Here is an 8,167-nt window from a genome sequence, read left to right on the forward strand (position 1 = left end):
CTTTAAATAAACTTAGGGATTTCCTTTTATTAGACTTGTTTAGTTCTTTAAAAGAGGTTGCCTTCATACAGTTATAAAACCATATCTTATTAAAACAAATGACATAAAGAACAATTCATTTATATTAGGTTTATATCCTGGAACAATTGTCTATAGGACACTAAACCCTAACATCATAGGATTCAACATGTTCATCAACTTTGGATAATTTTTTGGGCCTTATACACTTCGAATTTGGATAAGTTATTATTAGTCACCTTTTCATCTTTCTCTTAGCTTTCCAACGCATTTTAATCGCCTCAATCTGAGTTCTTATGTGGGAGATACGATGAAAATATGAAAATGTGTCAAATCTGTCCCCGTCTGAACAATTGGACTTTTATCTTACAGCACCCATCCGCGACGAAGTGTATGCTGATGTCACTAAAACTCCTTTTTTCTGGTCCCTTTTACTCCCGAGTTACCACCTTAAGCCCCGACTTTGGTTATTTGTGCCGAAAACCTTGCGAAAGTGCCTAGAAAACACACAAAGTGGCTTAAATACATAAAATAAATAAAATATACAAAAGCCATTATTAAAATTTATTAAAATGGTACAAAATAACTAGTAATTAAATACTATAAATACTATAAATTACGACGATAACAATGGGTCTATTTATAGACTTCTCAAACCATAACCCTAGTTGCATTAGTTAATTAATTAATTAGAATCCTATTCGGAATAGAATTACTAATTAGATAATTAAATAAATACTTATTATTATATAAATAATAACTAATTATATTTAGACAATAATACTAATCTAATTAGTTATTTAATTTATGTTAAGGATAATTAATTAGAGTTATAATCACATTAAAACCTCTAATTAATATTATCAGATAATCCTTTAATTTAATTCACAATTATAATCTAATAATAATTATTAATCAAATTAATTTATCCCTAATTAACTATAAATTTCGGCCCATATAGTTTTGTCCCACTAGTTACTGTTTCGTCCTCTGGTTCCAAGTCCCATGCGCGACCCATTAGGTCCTTATTGCTACTAGTCGTATATAGCCTTTGAAATTTAACCCATCCTGATTAATTTCAACATATATATAACGGAATGTCGTCGCGAGATGTTACTAGCAGAACCTAGGACAATCCCCCAGTGCAAATAAGAAGTCAGGTTGAAAACTGATGTTAACCTTTCCGCATTAGGTGCAGTATAATACGATCCTTCATCAACTATATCCTTTGGTCAATTCCTTATAACCATGGAACGTGTCAAGGTTACATATAACGAAGAGTCCGTTTTTACTTGTACAGGTTGAATTTACTCTGAAAGATAAGTTAAGTGAAATTTCTATTTCTAGAACCTCTCCTAGGCTAGATGCAGGTTCTCACTGTCGGACTGCCTAAACGATGTGATTTCGCTTCTGAATTGTGCAGTCTTTGATGGAGGGAAGTACTTTGCTAGGAAAGTTGATACTGTAGTGTCCCAGTCAGTGAGAGAGCCTGGCTCGATGGATTGTAGCCATTTCGCAGCTTCTTCTTCCAAAGAAAATATGAACAGCTTCTGGTAGACTTGTTCAGATGTGATGTCTTCGCACTTGAAGGTGCTGCAATATTCCACGAATTTGTCAAGGTGTGAGTTAGGATCTTCGTAGTAATCCCCTTTGAACTGTCCCGAGTTTTGAATCATCTGGATCATCGCTGGTCTGATTTCGAATGACTCTGCTGTTATTACCGGATCGAGGATGCCAGAAGTGCTTGAAAGCCGCCTTGCCTTCAAAAACTCCATAACCATCATATCCTCGGCCACGTGTCCTCTTCTAATGTCCTGTAAGAACAATTTCAGCTTAAAAATCAAGATTCAACTATGAGCGATCCTCAGAACCTCGGTTAGTGAAATTCCAAACAATTATACAAACTTTTCTCTAAGAGTTAACTAGTTATAAACATAAATAGTCCCCGGCAACGGCGCCAAAAACTTGATGCTCATAAAGTATATAGCAATAAATAGGACAAGTGTATCCTATCGCAGCAAGTAGTATAGTGCTTAAGCACAAGATCGAACCACAAAGACTATTTGCCACAACTAATTAGTCTAAGGAAAAGGATGCAATTATTCGAAAAGTTGGATATTGAGGGTAGTTGTTGAAAGAGATAAATTCCCAAAACAAAAGATTAAAGCAAATGAAGAAGGAGGATTTGATTCTATTGATTAAACAACCTAGGATGGGGATGCTCTTAATTAGAAACAATGTATGATGTGTTGGGATTCAGATGTAAATCCTAAGGACGATTGACGGTAATCACCTAGTTAACTGCATAGATATGGTCAATCACATGCATCCTATTCGCATGCAGTCGGTTGATGGCTTGATTAGGCTAACAACCTAGGGCATGAAAACATTAGGTTCTGTATGATCGAGGCCCAAGCCGTAGCCCAGCCACTGAACCGCACTCCTAGTGGTCTCTAGCGAGGTCAGATCATGCTAATTCGGATTAGGTAGGTCCTTGGTCAGGGTACTACCCATCTATGATCCTATAATGGTCAGATTCTAGGCATTAGGTTCAAATCTTTCAGGCTAGTTGATCATCATCGATTCTCACTCTAGCCACGATCCTATTCCTCATAAATATAGGACATTAAGCATGCACAATCTAATCAATTGGGATTAATCCATACACTAAATCACTAATCATACATTATCAACCAATCAATCTCATCCCCATCCCAGGAGGGATGGGGGTTAGTTCATAATCGAACTCACCAAACAATTTAAACACAATTCATCAACTAAAATCTCCATTAATTTGAATAAATGAACAATAAGAGACAATCCAAGGAGTTAGAAATATAAAACCCGATTCTGTCTGATTCTGATTACAAATTGGAGAGAACCTCCTCTTCCCGTCTCCAAGAAACTCAAATCAATTACAATCTAAGAAAATCTAATGGTGAAAACTGATACAAAGCAAGAAAGGAGCAAGGAAAAATGAAAAGAGAACTTGGAACCCTAACAAAGAAGATGTAATGTTCTATTTATAGTCTAGGCTTTGTTAGGGGTAGTTTTGGCATTTTTCAGGCCAAGATTCGTGCTTTGGAGGTGAGAAGACGCTGGGAAATTACTTCCCAGCGTCTCGTCTCGTCGAGACAAGAGGTGTCTCGGCGAGACGGGAGGGTGTCTCGATGAGACACTGGGCGTCTCGTCGAGACACCGCGCGATGGTTCCCTTTGGGAACAATCGGTCCGCCTCGTCTCGTCGAGACAGGATGTGTCTCGACGAGACGAGGACCTGTCTCGACGAGACAAGCCCTGTCTCGGCGAGACAGGCGCTGAGAGGTGGCACTTCCCTCCAGAAGTTGTCTGTTCTGGTCCTTGGGCTTCTAGAGTTTGCTCTATCGACCCCCAAATTGTCCGGACATGCTCCAAATGGCACGAGGATGGTTCGAAAATGCTCGAATAGTCCTAAAAACACCTGAAAATAGAGAAAATGTCATAAATAATGGAAATTACTGATTTTAACCAAAAGCCAACAAAATGATAACAAAACTGAAGGGAAATAAAGCGAGAATGAACTAAAAAGGGGTCTAAAAACCCTATACAAATGGGAGCTATCATATAACTAAAGCTATATATAAAAGGCATTAATCTTTCATAAATAAAGTAATCCTAAGTTTATTTAAGTAGTTATAAAGTGTTCATACAAGCATGAAGTGAGACTATACTTTATAATAGACCAATAAACTTAAAATCAATCCAAGTCAAGTAATGTGTTATAGGGGTTGGCATATTACTGTTGAGACTTGCATGTAACAGTGTTTTCTGTCGAGACAGATAGCTGATCTCACAAGCTTTAGATATAAAGATATCTAGATAGTTACATGGATCTGGTGAAAGAGTTCATTAGGATTGGGACCCGACTTGAGATAACAATATGGATTGATTTATCTAAGTGTCAACTTCATCTCATTGGTATTAGTAGGTATAACTAATCCTCAGACTCAAACATTCATTAATTAGTGATTCTGGATTATGGAGTGTGATGCTTTGAGTCTATGCGAGCACGATCCACTACAGGGGAGGCCCTGGGGTGTGTGAGAGCAGGGTTGGGTATCACATAAAGTAATTGCAGAATGGTTAATGTTAGATTGAGCATTCGTCACTCCTGATAAATGGGAGATATATCCAAATGGCCGCTTATGGTGAATTGACTGAAATCCTTGAAAGGTGATACAGTTAAGAGTAGAAATAGAAATTTCACTTAACTTATCTTTCAGAGTAAATTCAACCTGTACAAGTAAAAACGGACTCTTCGTTATATGTAACCTTGACACGTTCCATGGTTATAAGGAATTGACCAAAGGATATAGTTGATGAAGGATCGTATTATACTGCACCTAATGCGGAAAGGTTAACATCAGTTTTCAACCTGACTTCTTATTTGCACTGGGGGATTGTCCTAGGTTCTGCTAGTAACATCTCGCGACGACATTCCGTTATATATATGTTGAAATTAACCGAGGATATGATGGTCATGGAGTTTTTGAAGGCAATGCGGCTTTCAAGCACTTCTGGCATCCTCGATCCGGTAATAACAGCAGAGTCATTCGAAATCAGACCAGCGATGATCCAGATGATTCAGAACTCGGGACAGTTCAAAGGGGATTACTACGAGGATCCTAACTCACACCTTGACAAATTCATGGAATATTGCAGCACCTTCAAGTGCGAAGATGTCACATCTGAACAAGTCTACCAGAAGCTGTTCATATTTTCTTTGAAAGAAGAAGCTGCAGAATGGCTACAATCCATCGAGCTAGGCTCTCTCACTGACTGGGACACTACAGTATCAGCTTTCCTGGCAAAGTACTTCCCTCCATCAAAGACTGCACAATTCAGAAGCGAAATCACATCGTTTAGGCAGTCCGACAGTGAGAACCTGCATCTAGCCTAGGAGAGGTTCTAGAGGTTGTTAAGAAGGTGCCCCCATCATGGTTACTAGCGGTACCAGCTTATTGATATGTTCTATTCATGGATATCTCCTGTTTGCATCGCCTTTCTAGATACAGCAGCGGGAGGAAATTTATTCAACAAGACCGCAGTACAGGCTTACAATCTGGTGAAAGAATTAGCTGAACGGAGTGCATGTTGGCAAGTTGAAAAGCCAACTCCGAGGAGAATTACAATAGCAGAGGAGTTCAATGAAACATCTTCGAAATCAAGTCCTCAGATAGCAGCACTTACAGAAAAGGTAGCTCTGCTTGGAAGTCACATGAGATCACCAGAACCAGTAGCAAGCTGCGAGGTTTGCAGCGGAGGGCACAAGAGTGTGGAGTGCCCAATGGTATTAGAGCAGATCCAATATTTAAAACAGAACGGGTCAGATAGCGCGAATTGGCAGCATGACAGATACCGAGGTTCAGGTTCTGAGTTTAAATTGGAAAAGAGTATAGATGTCCTGATAGAGAGAATGAGTGCCATAGAAGGAAGGTTGGCGCACAATGAAGCATTCTACCAAAGACTTCAAACGCAGGTCAGTGAATTGGTAGAAGAGGAAGCACGAGCAATCACGCTCAGGAGCGGAACACAGGTAAGTGGACCAGATTTCGTGCCTCAACAAGACGAGGGGTTAGACCCCATTCCTGGTAATATCTCATCTATCCCACCTGTTCCACAAGTAATTGTTTCTGATCCAATTTCGATAACTGACACTGTTGTACCACCAACACAGGTGACCTTGCCTTATCCTACTTCTAGGAGAGCTAAGTTAGATAAGGATTATTCCAAGATGCTTAATGTGTTTAAGAAAATAGAGATTAACCTACCGTTCCTTGAACTTCTTGAGAATATGTCTGTGTATGGAATTTTTTTGAAAGAATTGATCTCTAAAAAGAAGAAATTAGGAGATCATGAGACTGTAATGCCAAGCCAGGAATGTTCTGCAATGCTCACAAATCCCCTTCCAAAAAAATCTAAGGATCCTGGTAGTTTTAGCATACCCAGTACAATAGGCAAAGTTCATTTTAAACGTGCTCTATGTGATCTAGGCGCAAGCATTAATCTAATGCCTTTGTCTATTTACAGGAAATTGGGGATGGGAGATCCGAAACCAACATCAGTCACAATACAGCTAGCTGACAGGTCGATAAGACGCCCGGTAGGAGTGGTGGAAGACCTCTTGGTCAAGGTAGATCAGTTCATTTTCCCGGCTGACTTTGTGATAATGGACATCGAGGAGGAGGATCAGGTTCCTATCTTACTAGGGAGGCCTTTCCTCGCGACAGGACGTACACTGATTGATTTTGAAGGGGGTAAACTAATTCTCCGATTACAAGATGAGGAAGTAGAATTCAATATTCTCAAATTTATGAAATTTCCTGTTGATGATGAGTGTTGTAATTTTCTAAGCCTTACTGACTCTTTGGTTGAGAGTACTTTTCAGGAAAATGAAGACAAGAATCTGAATATTGAACTAGAAGAGGAGGAGCTGTCGGATGTAGACATTGAGGTCAAAAGTAAAGAGGGATGTAATTGGGCCCGACACGACGAACTCCTGGATAGAGAAACCAAGACAAGGCCTAAGACCTCAATTGAAGAACCACCAACCCTAGACCTGAAACCCTTACCTGCACATTTAAAATACGTGTTCTTAGCACCACCTGTACACTTACCTGTAATTATTTCTGCTGAACTTACAGGGCCTGAGGAAGATCGTGTGGTGGAAGTGCTGAGGAAGCACAAGGGAGCCTTTGGATGGAAAATGTCTGACATCAAAGGAATCAGCCCATCTCTCTGCAAACACCGGATCTATATGGAAGATAAGGTGAAGCCGACTGCTCAACCACAGAGAAGGCTCAACCCAAAAATGAAGGAGGTGGTGAAGGCTGAGGTGATTAAGCTACTTGATGCAGGGATGATATATCCGATCTCTGACAACCAGTGGGTGAGTCATGTGTATATGGTGCCAAAGAAGGGGGGCACAACAGTGACGTTGAACGAGAAGAATGAATTAATTCCGGTGCGGAACACTACCGGATGGCGAATGTGCGTGGACTTCAGGAAATTGAACGATGCCACGAGGAAGGATCATTTTCCTCTTCCGTTCATTGATCAGATGCTTGAGGTAGGGGATAAGGTGCTGCTATATAACTCCAGACAGCGATTATTCCCTGGTAAGCTGAAGTCGAGGTGGTATGGACCGTTTAAGGTAACCCAGTTATTCTCTTCCGGAGCAGTTGAGATCACGAACGGCCGCACTCCCCCGTTCAAGGTCAATGGGCAGCGTCTGAAAATTTATGAAGATGACTTGGGCGCAGTGGAGACACTGCGTTACATAGACGCCCCATGAGGGAGTTTCTCCTATCCTATATATTTTCTTTCACTTAGTGTTCGATTTCATAAATATGCATCTTTGGAATTACATGCATGATTTAATGTGGGGGAGGAGACAATAGGATAGGACATTATGTACATGTACAATTACATTGTGTTTCTGTTTTGTGGTATGTTTGTATGTCATAGGTCTGTTTTCAAGTTTTAGGATTTCTGAGATTTTGCTTTCATTGCTTTTAGTAGTTAGAAATAAAATAACCTAGGCAGTTGATTTCGATGCATCTAGTAATCCTGACATGACGATTGAAATTGTGCCCTAAAAGTCTGAAAGCTCAGTTGAAATTGATGCATGCAAAAACTTGTGAACAACATTTGAGCCTAATCACACAGAACCTAATGTTTTCATGCCCTAGGTTGTTAGCCTAATCAAGCCATCAACCGACTGCATGTGAATAGGCTACATGTGATTGACCATATCTATGCAGTTAACTAGGTGATTACCATCAATCGTCCTTAGGATTTACATCTGAATCCCAGCACATCATACATTGTTTCCAATTAAGAGCATCCCTATCCTAGGTTGTTTAATCAATAGAATCAAATCCTCCTTCTTCATTTTCTTTAATCTGTTGTTTTGGGAATTTATCTCTTTCAACAACTACCCTCAATATCCAACTTTCTGAATAATTGCATCCTTTTCCTTAGACCAATTAGTTGTTGCAAATAGTCTTTGTGGTTCGATCTTGTGCTTAAGCACTATACTACTTGCTGCGATAGGATACACTTGTCCTATTTATTGCTATATACTTTACGAGCATCATTATACTATATCT

General features: G+C 39.6%; 1 non-coding gene across 1 annotated transcript; it reads right to left on the reverse strand.

Moving 5' to 3' along the window:
• Window positions 1–4,893: 4,893 nt before the first annotated feature.
• LOC136225261 (small nucleolar RNA R71) lies at window positions 4,894–5,000 on the reverse strand. The gene has a single exon (XR_010686985.1). It is a non-coding gene; the product is annotated as a small nucleolar RNA R71 (small nucleolar RNA).
• Between the last annotated feature and the right edge of the window lie 3,167 nt (window positions 5,001–8,167).

The sequence above is a fragment of the Euphorbia lathyris genome, chromosome 3 (assembly GCF_963576675.1).
Source record: "Euphorbia lathyris chromosome 3, ddEupLath1.1, whole genome shotgun sequence".
Lineage (NCBI taxonomy): Eukaryota > Viridiplantae > Streptophyta > Magnoliopsida > Malpighiales > Euphorbiaceae > Euphorbia > Euphorbia lathyris.